At 40.9% G+C, this 17,063-nt stretch overlaps 1 long non-coding RNA gene across 7 annotated transcripts in view; it reads left to right on the plus strand.

The window, feature by feature from the left end:
- Nucleotides 1–7,862, plus strand: part of LOC115292649 — an 8,632-nt gene extending 770 nt beyond the window's left edge. For 2 of the 7 annotated variants that reach the window (XR_003909077.1, XR_003909078.1), the window contains exons 2-5: nucleotides 256–549; nucleotides 6,222–6,346; nucleotides 6,785–6,960; nucleotides 7,716–7,862. This is a non-coding gene — a long non-coding RNA (uncharacterized LOC115292649). Of the gene's footprint in view, nucleotides 1–255; nucleotides 550–1,287; nucleotides 1,386–6,221; nucleotides 6,347–6,784; nucleotides 6,961–7,715 lie in introns of all 7 variants that reach the window. The other 5 variants (XR_003909080.1, XR_003909083.1, XR_003909079.1 and 2 more) reach the window with 4 other exon arrangements.
- The last annotated feature ends 9,201 nt before the right edge of the window (nucleotides 7,863–17,063 follow it).

Here is a 17,063-nt window from a genome sequence, read left to right on the forward strand (position 1 = left end):
GGGTCTCGGGCGGAAGCGCGGGCTCCGGAGGGGAGGGGCTGCCGCGCCGGGCGAGGCCCAGGGCTCCCGGCCCGCTGCGGCGCCCGTGGTTGCAGCAGCATATCTCAGGCGGCTGCTATGCCTGCCAGGCAAGGATGGCCCCTGGTCAGTTTCAGCCCCGTTCCCGCGCGTGGTTGGGATAGGCCGGAGCCCACGCGAGTCCGTCTGTCGGTGCGCCTTCCACTTGCACACACTGAGCCCCCTCCACCCGCACAGGCCCCAGCTCTGCAGTTGGCCGCTCCCGCGTCTGCCACCTCCAGGACCCAGAGCCGCCAAACCAGCCTCCCGGCAAGCCTTGACTTCCCGGATGGGGCCATGCTTTTCTTCTAGGACAATCAGGGCTCCTCCCCTCCCGGCGATCTTTCTAGGAGGCCACCTCCAGAGTTTTCGAGGCGATTTCCTCCCTGCCGCCGTTACTAACTGGTAACTCTTCTCACCAGAAACATAAGGGGAAACACAGCTGAATATTTAGCGAGGGACCACCACCACCGTAAAAACACACAGCTCAATGTGCGTATAATGTTTTGATCAGTGGGTTAATGGGGGATAGACGTTCCTTCTCTATTTTTCGTATCCCTGATGTTCAAGCTTTTTTAAAGTTACATTGTCCTGTTTTCTGCTCGGTCAACAACATGGAAAATGGGATATTGCTTTTTTGTGTAATTCAAAATCAGTTCTAATGATAGTGACTTTGAGAATTTCATGGCATCTTGTGAAATAAAATGGAGATGCACACCTAGGTTAGAGTCATTATATTATATAGTGGAAGGCTGGATCCACCAGCAATCCTTGAGATTCATTCTCTGCCTCTCTAGGCTCACCCCCTCTAGTGGGACTTTTATCATTTAATTATTTTTTTAATTATCATGAGACTCTCAGTCTAAGAGTAAACATAAGAGTAAACATAGATTGAGCAGAACAGTTAAACAGCTCCCTCAAACTATCTTTACCCTTCTTGGAGAAGGAATTCCTGGACTAATAAAGAATTTCAGATTTCAGAACACAGGAAAAAGTTGCTTTAAAAAACTTGTAATACTTCAGTTATTTATTCAAAATATATTTACGGAGCACCTACCCAGCACCAAATACACACACACACACACACACACACACACACACACCACACCACACCATACATACAAACCCTGGGTTATACAAATGATAATCTATTACATCTGTTGAATGCTTAGTATCATATAGGCAATATAATTGTTGTTTTAAAAGCATTATATCATTTTACCCTTCCAGAGACAATATAAAGTAGATACTGTTATTGTTATTTCTGCTTTACAAATGAGAAAGATGAGATACTGCAGACTTGAAATAACTTTCTCAAGGTCTCCCAGGTAAGTAAGTGTTATGGCAGGGGGTTAAATCCAGCCAGTCTGATGCAGAGTCCACAGACTCAACCACTACATTCTATCCTCCAGTCAGATTTGGGAATCTGTGTATTTTGGAACCACCTCAGATGAATCTGATGCAAAGTAGAACTTGAAAAGCATTGATCAAATCACACTCTCTCATTTTCCTGATCCGAAAACAGACCCATAGAAATGATTTGTCTGAAGACACAGAATTAATTAATTGCAGAATGAGATCCAGAGAGCCACCTCCCGGTTCCTTGCCTTAAGTCCTTTCTACCATCCAAACCACACTGGTTCAGTCCAGGAAGAGTCAAGGATTGTAAATAACTTAACAGTTACAATAAATGTACAGTAACATCTTGATTATCCTTGGCGTCCTCTCCTAATTGCTTGCCTTCTGGAAATTTGACTGCTGTAGTTCCTCTCCCACAGGGAGAGAGAAACCAGGTGAAACTCAATTATTTCATTTCTGCTTATGTTAACTTGTAAGAACTCTAATATTAAAAATAAAAAGGGGAGGGGGGGAGCCAGAGAGATTTGGTAACAGAAAAGGCTAAAACAAGTTCCTACAATAAGACCTGCATGTGATCCCTGTATTTTGGTTTTCCTTACTACCAATAATTCTCATTGCTGTAGTGAAGGTCTAAAGAGGGGAAGAAGCAAAATGGATGCTCTCATCTTGAGGCTACCATTCCTTTACTCTTCCTCCGTACCCAAGTCTAGCCCATTGCTGATATTTGAAAAGTATAAGATAGGAGAAAGAAATAAATGAAGAAAGTATGAGGATTTAGTCTAGAGCAATTTCTTTGTTTTGGGGCTAAGAGAAAATAAATAAATAACTAGGCTGCTATTCCTCCATCATCAGCCTCAATCACTGAGCACAGATAGTCCTACATTGTCATTAAACAAATAAATTTAGCCTCCTTATAACATCTCAACTTCTTCTTCTTTTAAAAAAATTTTTTTTGGAATCTCTTTAATCATAGGGATATTGAGAGGCTATCTAAGTACCATGGAGGCCGCTCCTTTTTCTCAACAACTGTGACCATGTTATTTCTTTACTTAAAAATCACTAGCTGATTCCCCATCAACTCTAGGGAATAAAATTTGACTCCCTAATAAGGCAAACAAGATATTATATTATTTTCCCTGACTAGTTTGGCTGGGCAGAAGAAGTGAGGAAACTAAGTCAGTTTGGTTTTCAGAGAACTGAAAACAAAAAGTGAGGGATAATCAATCTGGTGAGGGGAATCGTTGAGCTGGGCAGATCCACTAGCCTCAACTCAGAAGTCAGTCTACCACCGTATCTACCTACAAGAACAACCTGCTGGTCACATAATGCACTGCCCTCTGGGTGGAATTTTGAGCAACTAAACTCACTATAGTCCTCTGTACATACAACTCTGTCTCCTGCCTTTGCGTTCTTGTATTATGCCCTTCCTCTCCTTGGAATTTCCTTTCGTCTTGTCCTCTTGGTAAATGTCTGTTTATTGCCCCCAACCCTGCTCAGATAGCACACACCTGTGAATTCTTTCCTGCTCCCCTCTTAACACTCCCCGCCCCCCCACAAAGCAATGATCACTTGCTCATGTAGGAGACCACTTCTGTTCCTTCTGTATCTTCTATTATGCCTCTGAGTCTATGTAATGATTTTTTCCCCATGTCCTTTTCTGTTCAACTGGAGCTCTTTGGGAACCTGTCTATGTAAATTTTGTTTAGTATTATTGGAAAAGTTAGGGGGCACAGGATTAACGTATTTAGTAGAATATTATTTACATTTTGAACCAACATGCTCAGGATATTTAAAGCAATAGGCCCACTTGTTACATAGTACAGAGTGTCCAAAAACTTTGGAGAGGAAAACATAGTGTGTTTAGGATACTTTTTTTCAGATTACTCCTTTATTTTAAATTTAGAGGTGCCTAAGCTAAGACATTTTCTAGAACTTGTAGAGTAGCATACTGAGCATATTATTTGAAAATGTAAGTAAAATATTATTTAAATGTAAGTATATCCTGTTTCCTGAATCCCTGACTCCTGGTAGTCCCCAGCACCTAACACTATGTCTGGTGCCTAACACATAATAAGTATCTATTGATTTGTTCTAAACTGAACAGAGCAGCCACTAGTCTAGAATTTCCACTGGTCCAGTGACCGGCTCATCATAGTTCCAGCCTCTATCTGTACTTTGGATGAGCTCCAATCAGCTTCCATCTCTCTGTCAATCTCACGCCTCTATTTGCTCTCTCTTTCAGTTTGAATTAATGTTTTTGCCTAAATTATGATTACTTACATGCTTTTAACATGTAATAAGGAAGGGAGTCCCCAAACTTGTCTCCACTGATGACAGTACAAGTTATTGAGGGGCACAGATAATTAATAAAACCTCTGGATAAGACCTCTGGATCAGCTAGTGGGTCATTCATTCATATATTAAACAATTTTTTCCAGACCCCTCTACCTGTCATCCTCTGGAGCAGGTAATGCCCTCACTCCCACAAGACTTGAAGAGGAACTGTGTGCTATGTGACATCTCCACTTGTATTTGTGCAGAACTTCCTACTGCCAGAAGCTTACAAGTAGACAAGAACTTTCTCTACTTTCTGAGACCATGAACCAGCCACTTAAAAACTGCATTGATAACTTTTGTCAGGTTAACTCTTCAGTGAATAACACATTTTGTGCATATTTATACAAAATTCAAGAAATAACTGGTAGATATTTAATAGCACCTCTGAAGCACAGTATATATGTATACCCATAGTTCATATCCCTGAAAAGTAGTGTCACATGAACAAACTGATCTCTTTGGTATCTCTGGAAGTTTCATGTAAATTTAATAATACCATGAATATCTTATATGTTTGACCATTTAGGTATATTAGTAATGTTCAGATACTCACTTCAGATAACTAATGAGAAAGAAAGCCTGTAATTTAGTAGGTACAGTTGAATATACTTTTAACATCATTAACATGCAGCTTATATATCACTAGGGAGAAGAATAGAGGACTTTAGATTCTTAAGTCCTGCTGAAAATAATATGAAATATAACAAGAAATGAGGAATTAATGAAGTCTATATGGCTGATTATATTCTTTAACAAAAAAATTTAGGGATCGCTTGGCTCCAAAAACATTTCTTAGATTACAGATTTGAGAAATAGGGGGCAAAGGCTGCCACCCGATTAAGGAGCATTTTTAGTAGCATAGTTTTGTAGTTTTCATTGTTGTTGTTGTTGTTTACCCCTTCAGTGACACTCAGGTCATGTCTCAATTTGCAAAGCAATGAAAAATCTCCAGTCCAGTATCTGAGTAATTTGGGCCCCTGATAAACTATCTTTGCTTGAATTACCTCTGTGGTTATCACTATTACAATCATATTAGCTTAAAGTAGGAGAGGCAACACAATGTACTGGGAATATCTGGAGCCAAAAGATTTGGATTCAAATCCCAACTACCCCATGTATCAGCTCTGTGACCTTGGCCCTGCTTTCAGCTTCTCTCCTCTTTGGGTTAACTACTTTGTGAAACAGTCTATCTCAAATGCCCTGCCTACCATTAGGGAGATACTATGAGAACCAGCTAAAGTACTGTATATGAAAGCAGCACTTTGGGGGCGCCTGGGTGGCTCAGTTGGTTAGGTGTCTGACTTCAGCTCAGGTCATGATCTTGTGGTTTGCGAGTTTGAGCCTGGCATTGAGCTCTGTGCTGACAGCTCAGAGCCTGGAGCCTGCTTCCGATTCTGTCTTCCTCTCTCTCTGACCCTGTCCTGCTGGTACTCTGTCTCTCTCTCAAAAATAAATAAACATTAAATTTCTTTTAAAGAAAGCTCCACTTTGGATTGCTGAGCAGTTCAAATATGTTTCTGATATAGGTCATACAATTTTTAATGAAGGGAAATATTCCTTGAAGTGAATTAAAGAAATATCCAAATTGATTCTTGGAATCACTTACAGAATAGTATCCTGTGAATTAAACACCAAGAAACCACTTTTTCAAATATTTGTCAATTTTGTTTCATTTTGCATTGGATCAGTAAATGAGTTATGATACTACTGTAGCTACCAACAATTTCTGCTCTGAATCAATGAAGAAAAGACAAAAAGTATCATTGACGTCTCTTGTCACTTTGTGTAATTTTTTCTATTGTGAGTTCACTGAATTCACTATTAGCATCTACAGTGAAAACATTTACAAATCTGCAACCATTTATTCAAACATAAGTTTATATGCAAGGCAGAGAGAAAATTGAGGGACAAAAAAGTTCTGTTGTAGAACTTCACATTTGTTTATGAGACCATTTTTTTTCTAAGCAAAAAAAAAAAGGCTACAAATGCATAAATTCTAACTTCACGCTGTTCACACTGGAAATGAGAAGAAAATATATTAATAAAAATACCTGTATGAGAATTAAGCAACAAGAGGATCATAAAACAATACCCAGGTCTTTCAGTTAAATTTTCTTAAATAAGACATGTGCTTTATTTTTCGCCTCTACCTTCCCCTATGAGTTTGGTGATTAATGATTAAAATATGTATCCTTTTCATAATAATTACATTAATATGCCTCTCCCCTTCATCCTACCTACTGGGAAAAAATGGAGGAAAAATTATTGCAGAACAAAAATTAAAAAAAAAAAAGCTTAACTCAAAACATTTTTTTCTTATCTTGAGTAAGGAAGGAGAAAATTTGAGCATCACTGCCCTAAATATATTATGTAAGAATTACATGTTATATTAAGTTCCTTACATCTTTAAATCTTATGAGGTTTTACCCATCCCGAATGACTTCCTGAATTGTGCTCCTTTCTAACAGGTAAAGAAGCCAGTTTGACATGATTCTGGATATGTACAGCTGAGGGTGAGGGGCAATGACTGGCAACTCCCATCTCTTTGCAAATAAGTGATATTCTCTGGAGGTTTCCCTGGAAAGGACGAGCAGTGAGTAATGATCAGATACAGGGTTGCAGAGGTGTCCAGGGGTTTAGATGATGAGGATGTGTATGTGCGGGCATGGTGAAGATACTCCTCAGGGGCCAATGTTCAAAAGCACTAGAAACCACCCACTAGAATTATTACCGCCTCTTCAGTTTTATGGCTGTATTTTCCTGATTAACTTGATAAATTAAACTATTCTTAAGTGAGCAGAATAAAAGATATGTCCATGTCTACACAAGAGTGTTACAGAAACAAAAGAAGGGGTTTTATGATCCACTGTGCCAATAAGTGGGTTCAAAAGGAGAATTAGTCTAAGTATCACAAGAAAAGGAAAACTAGGAAAACCCTCCCAGCATCTCCACGGCTCCAGTTCTTCTATTTCCAATCTTCCTTGAAGAACAAAGGACCTGATTTCTTGTTTTTCTTTCGTTCCATTTTCAGTGTTTGAGAGAGATGGTGTGCCAGCAAGAGCTCTGGAGTCACCATGTTATACTGAATTCAGCAGTGTGACAAAAAGTGGCGTCAACAGACTTGACTATGTGACTGGCTTGGAACAGTGTCCTTAGCCTCAGGGTTTTGGACTTCTCTCTGACTTTAGATGTGTAAACCTTTACAAGGTATCATTTGGTGTACAAACTTCTAAAGAATGTACAAAATTTATATATTTATAATTTTTTTAAATATTTACTTAGAGACAGAGCATGAGTGGGACAGGGTTGGAGAGAGAGAAGACAGAATCTGAAGTAGGGTCCAGGCTCCAAGCTGTCAGCACAAACCCCAATGGAGGGCTCAAACTCATGAACCATGAGATTATGACCTGAGCCTAGGTTGGATGCTTAACCGACCATCTAGGCCCTTCACAAAATTTATATTTTAATAACTCTATATAGAAGCTCTAGAATGGCTGTGTAAAAGCAGCTAGTCTGTTTTTAGAGACCTTTCCTAGAGATATTAAATAATAGTGAGGAAAACTTAATAATGGTAAAACTTTTTGAGAAATTTAAAAATTAGCAAATAATATTTGATATTTTTTCTAATTATGAGACTGACGCGCTGCCTACTGCACTAAGAAGGCACCTGATATTTTTTCTAATTATGGATTCATCTAACAATTAATTCCTGAGTACCCACTATACAGCAAACACTCTTCTAGATGCTAAGGTGACAACAGGTGATACAGACAGAATTGTGCCCCCCCCCCCGCAATTCATATGTTGAAGACCTAGCCCCCAAATGATGTTTTTTGGAGATGGGAACTTTGGAAAGTAGTTAGGGTTAGATATGGTCATGAGAGGGGGACCCTCATGATGGAATTAGTACCCTTATATGAAGAGACAGACAGCTCTCTCTCTCTCTCTCTCTGTCCCCACAGGTGTCTGCACAAACAAGTCACATGGACACATGGAGAGATGGCAGTCACCTATAAGCCAAAAGAGGCATCAGAATGAAACTTGCCAGCACCCGCTCTCAGACTTCCAGCTTCCGAACTATGAGAAATAAATTGATGTTGTATAAGCCAGCTAGCCTGTAGTGTTTTGTTGTGGTAGCATGGGCAGACTAAGCCAGCCAGGAACAAAACTGACAAATAACACAGAAGTAAAATCTGTAATGTGTCAGGTGGTTATAAGTGCTGTGGACAAAAATAAAGTAAGGAAAGGCAATGGGGCAGGTGTTATAATTTGTTAAAGAAGACTTCGCTGAGAGAGTGACCTTTAATTAATGACCTGAAAGAGGTAAGAAGCCAGCTGTGTGCAGCATGGGGAAAGGGCAGGCCAGGCAGGGAGAGAGCAAGTGTCCAGGCTCTGAAGCAAGGGTGTGCCTGGGAGGGAAGAGCAGGTGGTGAGTGTGGCTGGAGTGGATGGAGGACAGGGAGAGGAGAAGGAGACGGGGTCAGACATAATGGGTAGGTGGTGTGGACCAGATGTATAGGACCTTGAGACCATTCATTGTAAGGGCTTAGCTTTTTCAGAGAGCCCTAAGAAGGTTCTGGGTGGAGAAGAAATAGGAGAGGTCTTCTGTTTCATAAGGAGCACTGTGTCTGCAGAGTTGAAAGGAACTAGAGAGGGCAAGGGTGGAAGCAGGGAGACAGGAGCCGCCGTGGTGGTCAAGGGAAGAGAGGATGGTGGAAAGCGGCAGCAGGGGGCTGAGTGAAAAGTGGAGTATGTATTTGGAAGGCGGAGCTCACAGTTTGTGCTGATATCTGGGATGTGGGTATGACCAAGAGGAGTTAGAAGACACCCCCAGAACTTGAGAGGCAGCGCAACGAAGGGATGGGGTTGCCATTACCTGCATTGAGAAGACTGTATGAGGTTGGGAGGGCAAGTTTGGGATTTTTTTGTTTTAAGTCTATTTATTTTGAGATAGAGACTGCATGAGTGGGGGGAGGGGCAGGGGTGTAGACCAAAAATCCCAAGCAGGCCCTGAGCTGCCAGCACAGAGCCTGATGCAAGCCTCATGAACTGTAAGATCATGACCTGAGCCAAAACCAAGAGTCGGACAATCAATCGAGCCACCTAGGTGCCCCGAAATTTAGGATATTTTAGATTCAAAATACCCCCTATATAATTCAACTAGAGATTTTGGAGAGGTAACGGGATAAACAAGGTTTGAGGTTAAGCGGAAATTTTTTGATATGAGCTGGATAAATAAATTTAAGAGTTCATTTAAAGCCCTGTAAGTGAGTGTGAGGATGATATTCAAGAAATTTAACAACCAGTAGGGTATGGAGCTAACCAGTCAGAAGGTGCTGTAGTTCTAAAAGATCAAGTGTTAATGTTTTAGAAACTGGTAGATGTGAGGGTCCCTGAGTGAGGCCAGAACTGTGGCGGTGGGGACAGTGGAATCAGAGAACTGGAGAGCAGCTCTTTACCAACTTGAGTGGAAATATTTCAACATTTTGTCAAGCCATATAGCATACCAGCATGCCACAGGTGGAAAGTAGGCCCAAAGGAATATAGAGAAGGAGGAGAAAGAGGAGAAGGACAAGGAGAAAACCAAGAACAAGAAGAGGTCCAAGGATGCCCTGGGATGTCCAATATTTAGAGGCGGGGAGAAGGGGAGGAGAGCACAGGGGACCGAGAAGGAAGGGCCAGCGAGATCGAGGAGACGCAGGACGGGTGGTGGCCTCGAAGCATAGCGTCCACATGGTCCGGTTTGCCTGAGCCAGCCCAAGGTGCTATCTGTGTCAGTGTGATTACTCACTCATTCTCAAAAATGCCTTTATCCTGAAAAATATCTATGTGGCCTCCCTACAAAGAAGCAGTTTCAGTGAAGGAATGATCAACTATTTAGAGTGCTGCCAGGTGAAGAAAGAGGACAGAGAATCCTTTCCTGCACTTGGGCTCATGGAGGCCACCGAGACCTCAACCGGAAAGCAGTTCCTGTGGTGCAGCAGGCATGAAAACTGGACCTGGGGGGAAGGGAGGAGGACAACTGATGACAGTAAACAGAGACAAACCTCCTAAGAAGTTTCACTGTTTAAAAAAGAAGCAGAAAATGGATGGGCAGCGGGTGCTTGGAAGGGAAGGTGAGTCAAGACAGGGTTTAGATAATGCTGTGGACAAAATGTTTGCATCTCCCCAAATTCAAATGTTAAAGCCTAACTCCCAAGGTGATGGCATTACGAGCTGGGGCCTCTGGGAGGTGATTAGGTCCTGAGAGTAAAGCTCTCATGATGGGATCTGTGCCCTTAGAAAAGGCCCTAGATGTTCTTACTGTGTAAGAATGAATATATTAACATTCTGTATTAAAACCTTTCCTTTGACCTAAAAGTTCCTGTTTGTCTTTTGACTTTAAAGGGAATTAAACATTTTCATGGGCCCCTCAAAGTAACGCGGGTCCTAGGCACTCTGCCGGCTGTGCCAGCAGATTGATGGCCCTGGATACTAAGAAGGTAGGAAGGGGACGGGGGTGGTGCCCAAGGGAGTGCTAGCCAGGGAAAGAAGGCCTTGCTCCTCATCCACAGGAACAGGAAAGGCAGAGAACAGGGGTGCAGGAAGTAGGTAGATACAGGGCTTGGAATTTGTGCAGGGTGGGTTATTTTGATTTTTGTGTTTTTTCCCCAGGATTGTTTCCTTTTCTCAATGAAGTAGTAAGCACTATCATAAGCTAAGAGTGAGGAGGAGGAGGCCTGGAGGTTTGAAGAGAGAAGGAAAGGAGACAGCCACCAAGGAGTGTGGGAGATTGGCCAAACTAGGGAACACGTGGTAAGGTTCCAGGGCAGTGCTAGAGGCCCCCTAAGGTTAGGGAAGGAATTGAGAAAGAGGCCAGGCAGCAGGAGTTGTGTGGATTTCCTTCCTCCAGCCACGTTCAGCTGCCAAGTGCAGGGGTGATGAGTAGGAGGAGAGCTGGATTCAAGCAGGGATGGAGTTTACCAAGTAAGTATGGCAAACAGAGAGCTGACAGGGCCGTTATGGTATAAGCACAAGAGTGATTATGACAATGCACCGTGGAACTGAAGCTGAGTAAAGGTGGAAGTGGGGACAGGAAGGGACTGGAGACACTGAATGATTGGAGTCTTGACTGTAGCTCCTGGTGGAACAAAAATAGAGTTAAGCTCTAGAGGAAGTAATTTAGAAAAGTGGCCAATGGCAGTGGGAAACGGGATGCTTGACAAAGAGATTATGAAGGGATGCACAGTTATCATTAATGAGGAGGACTGCGTTATGAATACCTGTTACCCAACATTCAAGTATCTCACAAGTCCACATGTTTTCCAAATGTAACTACTGTTAATAATTTGGTATGTATCAAATGTACGTGACATTTACATATATAGGTACAAATACACATCATTTCAGTATTGGTTGGTGTTGTTTTAAGATTTTATTTTTAAGTAATTTCCACACCCAACGTGGGGCTCAAACTCACAACCCCAAGATCAAGAGTCACATGTTCCACCAACTAAGCTAGCTCGGTGCCCCTAGTTGAATTTTTTATGTAAGTGGGATCATGATATATATCCCTTCCTTATTTTTTCACTTAACAATAAATTCTGGAATTTTTGTGATTGTTTACATAGATCTATCTCATTTTTTAATGGCTTCATTTTTTTGTTTGTTTTTAATGGAATATTCTAGATATGCTTATGTTTGTGGTGGCTGATGGAATGTGAAGCTCAGGTTTCTGGGTTCACTTTTACAGACCCTTTCCAAGACTCTGGGCAGGCGTTAAGAACATGTTCATAGGGCCATAGGTTTTTATAAAATTTGCAATTATGATTCCTCAAGAACACTGTCTCGGTCCAGATTTCCTCCATGGTACCTTCCCTGTTTTGGATGGTATGGGAGAGGCTATTAACATTAAAATAAATATTCACTTCCAAATGAATTCAAATCTGAATAAATCTGCATTTTCATAACGAATTTTGAATTCTTTTTAAAGAGCATCATTCGGATTGCGTAAGCTTGAGGCCCTGTGGAGCCTGGCTCTGGCCTTCTAGGTTAGCAATTCTTTAACACCCTATTTCCTCAGTGTTGCCTAGATTCCTGGGGCCCCAAACATGTGTTGCTGAACTACAGAGCAAAAGTTCTCTTCTCTCTCCTCTGAAAGCCTATCCTGAGGTAACCAGAGGGCTCTCACTTCCCTTGACCAAGTTAGTGACCCTCAAACCAATTTTTGGAAATTATGAAAATATGCAAGTAATTTCGTGATCATCTAATCCTGTCCTCTCATTTTACAGCTTTTAGAGCCGAGGCCCAGAAAACCATATGATGGTTTATAATTCTACAGTGAAGGCGAATCATTTCTTAAATAAGGCCAGGCCCTGGGTTAAGTGGGAGGTGTGAAGATCAAGGAGGCACGTCCCAGTTCAGAGACAGAAAACTATTGGCCACACACCCTTGTAAGCTTCAAGCACATTCTCCCTGGATAGCCAGCAGGCACTAAAGACTATAATAAATTAAGAAGGATTAAGTTAGGCAATAAACAATTGCCCTTGACAACGGGGTGTAAACCTGATGCCTTAATTAATGTATTGACCCATAGCTCTTTCTGGGTTAAGAGCCCTGGTCCTCATTCAGCCATAATATCTGTCCTGTCCTTTCTTTCCTTTCCTTACCTTTCTTTTCTTTTCTCTTTCCTTTTCTCTTTCTTTCTTTCTTGTCCTTTCTTTCTTTCTGTCAATGCACTAGGACTAAACTATATCCAATTTTCAAATAATAATCACACAGAACAAGGTATTAGAAAAATACAGAGACTCAAAATAAACCTGAGTTTGGCTACACTTTCCTCTAAGAGTTGATGATACTTTGACTTACCTCACAGTATTATGAAGATTAACAAGATTATGCCTATAAGTATTCTAAGCTCTTTGGATTTAAAAACTGCAGTTGGCTGGCAGCAACATTTTCTTTATGTATAGTCTGCTTGGTTTGGTAATAAGATATGACTTTAAAGGGGAGTAATGTTGGACAGGCATATCCCATCAAGACTCATGCATCCAAACCTGCTTTGTCCTGTCATGTGGTCACCGTGGGAGACTACTTATTTTGATGAACTTGACATTGCTTAAAACATTTTCTGAACTGCTCCTTAGGAACCACTTTGGAGCCAGCTTGTAATACATAAGAGAAAAACAGCCTGCTCATGGTTTAGGGCAATTGTGGAAAAACAGAAAGGTCTTTAAATCAACAACAATTCAGGTAGTGGGTAACTCAGTAGCCCGCACAGACAAAGTTATTTATGTCTAGCAAAGAAGCAATTGCATAAGACGATGAATGTCAGGTTAAAATTCCTCAGTAGTTGTTATAAGGCTCATCAAAAGCAGTTTTAAGCACATCCAGGCATGTGACATTCTCCCGAAAAGATAAGAAGAGGAGTTTTTTGAATATGAAAAGTCAGACATCTAGCGTTCAGTGATTTGACAGATCATATGCTGGCCAATGATTTTAGTAACAGTGAACATCTGAGTAGTAGTACATTATAATTATTTAAGCATTTTTATGTACATTGGTTCATTTTATCTCCACAACAACCCTAAGATATTGTAAAAATAGACAGTATTATCATTTTCATTTTACTTATGTAAAAAATCAAGCTAAGTTAAGAGATAAGCCCAAGTCAACCAATTCAATAAATGAGGTGGATTTCAGACCCATCTCTTGTAACTTCTCACTCTGAGTTCTTTTAACATTGTAATTACTGTTGTCTAAAGTGTGTTATAAAGAATTCTGGGCCTCCAATATGGTCCTTGTAGGGATTTGAAAATAGACCCACAAATTCTTTGACATTGTTCTCTTTAAAAATTGGAGCCTATAAAAAGCCTGGAACCTAAGTCTAATCTGACCCCTGAGTGTGGAGTGAATTTGGTAATTCATAGGTAGGTATGACAGTGTGTGACTTCTGAGACAAAGTCATAGAAGACATTATACCTTTCTCCTTGCTATTGTGGGTCATCCATTCTGGGGGCAGCCAGCTGTGGTGTTGTGCGGGCATGCCAGCAGTCTCCTGAGGGGCCCCGTGGTAAAGAACGAAGACCTCCTCAGATGCCTGGGAGGCTCAGTTGATTAAGCTTCTGACTTCAGCTCAGGTCATGATCTCACAGCTCCTGAGTTTGAACCTCACATTGGGCTCTCTGCTCTCAGCACAGAGCCCGCTTTGGGTCCTCCGTCTCCCTCTCTCTCTGCCAGTCCCCTGCCCCTTCTCTTTCTCTCTCAAAAATAAACAAACATTAAAAAAAAAAAAAAGAGCTAAGGCCTCCCACCATGAGTAAGCCGTCTTGAAAGCAGATCACTCAGGCCTGCGCGCGCCTTCATAGGACTGCAGCCCCAGACAATCTCTCTGCTGCAACCAGAGAAGAGACTCTGACCTGGAACCACATACCTATGCCACTTCCTGATTCCTGATTATCAGAAACTGTCTAAGATAATAAATGTTTGTGGCTTTACGTTCATGTTTTCAATAATCTGTTATATAGCAATAAATAACTAAAATATTTCTAGGATCAATTAAGTTTGGGAAACCCTCTAAAACCCTCTTAAAGATTCATAATGTCTATTATGAATTCTTTCGAAAGCCCTGCAGAATAGAAACCTATTTTTACTTTTTTTTATAATATAATTCCAAGTCACCTTTAATAAAATATCTTTCATACCCACAGAGTTGGTTTTGGATACTCTGAACTGCAACAGCCATTTCAGTTAGTTGTAAATTTCCAAGTGAGCATTTAGACCAAATACCAAAAACTGTGCTACAAATCTAGTATATGTTTGGGCCTCTATTGGACATTCTACAAAGCAATGGCTTAGATTCTTTAAAAATGTCAATGTCCTGAATGACAAAAAAATTTAAGAAGCTGTGGTAGATTAAACAGAAATGTAAAAATCAGGTCAGTTAAATGCAATCCATGATTCCTCATTGGATTTTGGATCAGAAAACAAAAATAGTTATGAAGGACATTATTGAGATAATTTGGGGAACTTAAGTTATAGACTGTATATTAGATGATATTGTTGTATTACTGTTAAATTGTCCAATTATAAGAATTATACTGAGGGTGTGCTTGGGTGGCTCAGTTGGTTAAATATCCAACTCTTGATTTCTGCTCAGGTCATGATCTCATGGTTTGTGAGTTTGTACCTCACATTGGACTGCGCTGACTGCTTGGGATTCTTTCTCTCCCCTCTCTCTGCTTTTCCCCCATTCGCACTCTCTCTTTCAAAATAAAAAAATTAAAAATTTTTAAAATTTAACATTTATTCCTTTTTGAAAGACAGAGAGAGACAATAGTGTAAGCAGGGGTGGGGCAGAGAGAGAGGGAGACACAGAATCTGAAGGAGGATCCACGCTCTGAGCTGTCAGCACAGAACTCAATATGGGGCTCGAACTCATGACAGCAAGATCATGACCTGAGTTGAAGTCAGATGCTTAACCAACTGAGCCACCAAGTTCCCCCAAATAAATAAAATTCTTAAAAAAAGAATTTATACTGTGGTTATGTAGGGAAATGTCATTTTTCTTAGGTGATACATGTTAAAATGTATAGGGATAAAGTGACAAAATATCTATAACTCTCAGATGATTCAGACAAAAAGTGGGTGTGTATTTGCATGTGTGCATACAGGAAGTGTGAGGATGGGTATAGGGCAAATGTGAGTAGAAAAATACCAAGGCCTGTATCTGGAGGTACAGCTCAGCATTCAGATAGGTGAGAGGATAGGAAGGCCCTCAGCTTGACTGCTGAGTGTCAGGGTCTCTGCTCTGAGGCAGCCCTGAAACACCGGTGAGGGAAGTGAAACACCTGCTCTCTTCTTTTTCCATTACCGAATCCTCCTAAACCTTCTGGTTACAGCAATGAATGTTTCTTCCTGACCATCCTGTCTGAAAAGGTTCTTCTCAGTCATCATCACAAAGAACTATGTAAATCTCATAACATTTTCTGTTTTTAAATTTCAGATGTATTTATTCTATACATCTTCATTGCTCATCTTGTCCTACTAGACCATATGTTCCCTAAGGACATGAATAATGCCTCTTCCACTTACTCTTCTTCCAGTGCCCTGCCCAAAGCCTGGCCCATAATATGTACTCACAATATTTTTTAGAATAAATTAACATCCTTGTCACTTTCTTTTCTACTGCATGGTAATCCCTGGATGCTTCTCATATTCAGTGGACACCAAGTGCCTTTATGCTACTTGTGGAAACACACACACACACACCAGTATCAGTGTCCCCTGTTATATGATGATTAGTTGTCTCCACAACCAGATTTTCTCTAGCAGTCAGCTGAGCATCTAACCTTAATAGATAATGTATGGATTGAATAGTGTTCCCCAGAAATTCATGACTACCTGGACCTCAGAATGCAACCTTATTTGAAAATAGGGTATTTGCAGATATAATTAGTTAAGTTCAAATGAGATCATACTGGATTAAGGTGTGCCCTAATCCAGAGATTTGTATCCATATGGAAAGAGAAAACAGAGGCACACAGAGACACAGACTCAAAGGAAAGAATGCCACATCACGATGAGGGCATACACTGACAAGACATGGGACATCCAAGGTTCTTGGCAACCACCAGAAGCTAGGAAGAGGCAAGTAAGGATTCTCTCCTAGAGCTTTCCGTGGTCCTACTGATACCTTGATTTCAGGGACCTGGCTTCTAGAATTGTGAGACAATAAATTTCTGTTATTCTAAGCCACCTGGTTTGTGGTGATTTCTTAGGGCAGCCTACGAAATGAAAACAGATGGTCTGTACAGATAGTTGTAAAACTGAACTAATGTGCTCTGATATACCAATCCCAGGTAAGCCTCCACTCTAGGCCTATAAACCTACCACAATAACTGGCCCTGTGAGGCAAGTGCACAGAGATTGACCACAATAGAAAGAATTTTGATAATAAATCCCCAGCCTACCAACTTGTTAAATAGGTGTTGACAATTTATTTGTCATCCCTCTCAGATTATTTGCATTTTAATAGGACACTCAGTCATTCAATATTCATGGATGCATTTACTCACAAGGGTTTACCGAGTACACGCTAAGTCAGACATTGCTAGAGGTCAGCCAGAGAACTAACTATTTTAGGATACACAAACAGTTTTACTTGAATGCTTCAGATCACACCCTGGAGATCTCCACCTACTCATTTGGTGAGCTTGAAGAACTTATTGGATATTCTACCTGGGGACTACAACAACATGTATATCTTCTGGTGAAGAAGAACATGCTCTATCTTCTATCAAAGTTGGTCTCTGTGTGAGCACAGTTTGGGG

This window comes from Suricata suricatta, chromosome 5 (genome assembly GCF_006229205.1).
Source record: "Suricata suricatta isolate VVHF042 chromosome 5, meerkat_22Aug2017_6uvM2_HiC, whole genome shotgun sequence".
Taxonomy (NCBI): domain Eukaryota; kingdom Metazoa; phylum Chordata; class Mammalia; order Carnivora; family Herpestidae; genus Suricata; species Suricata suricatta.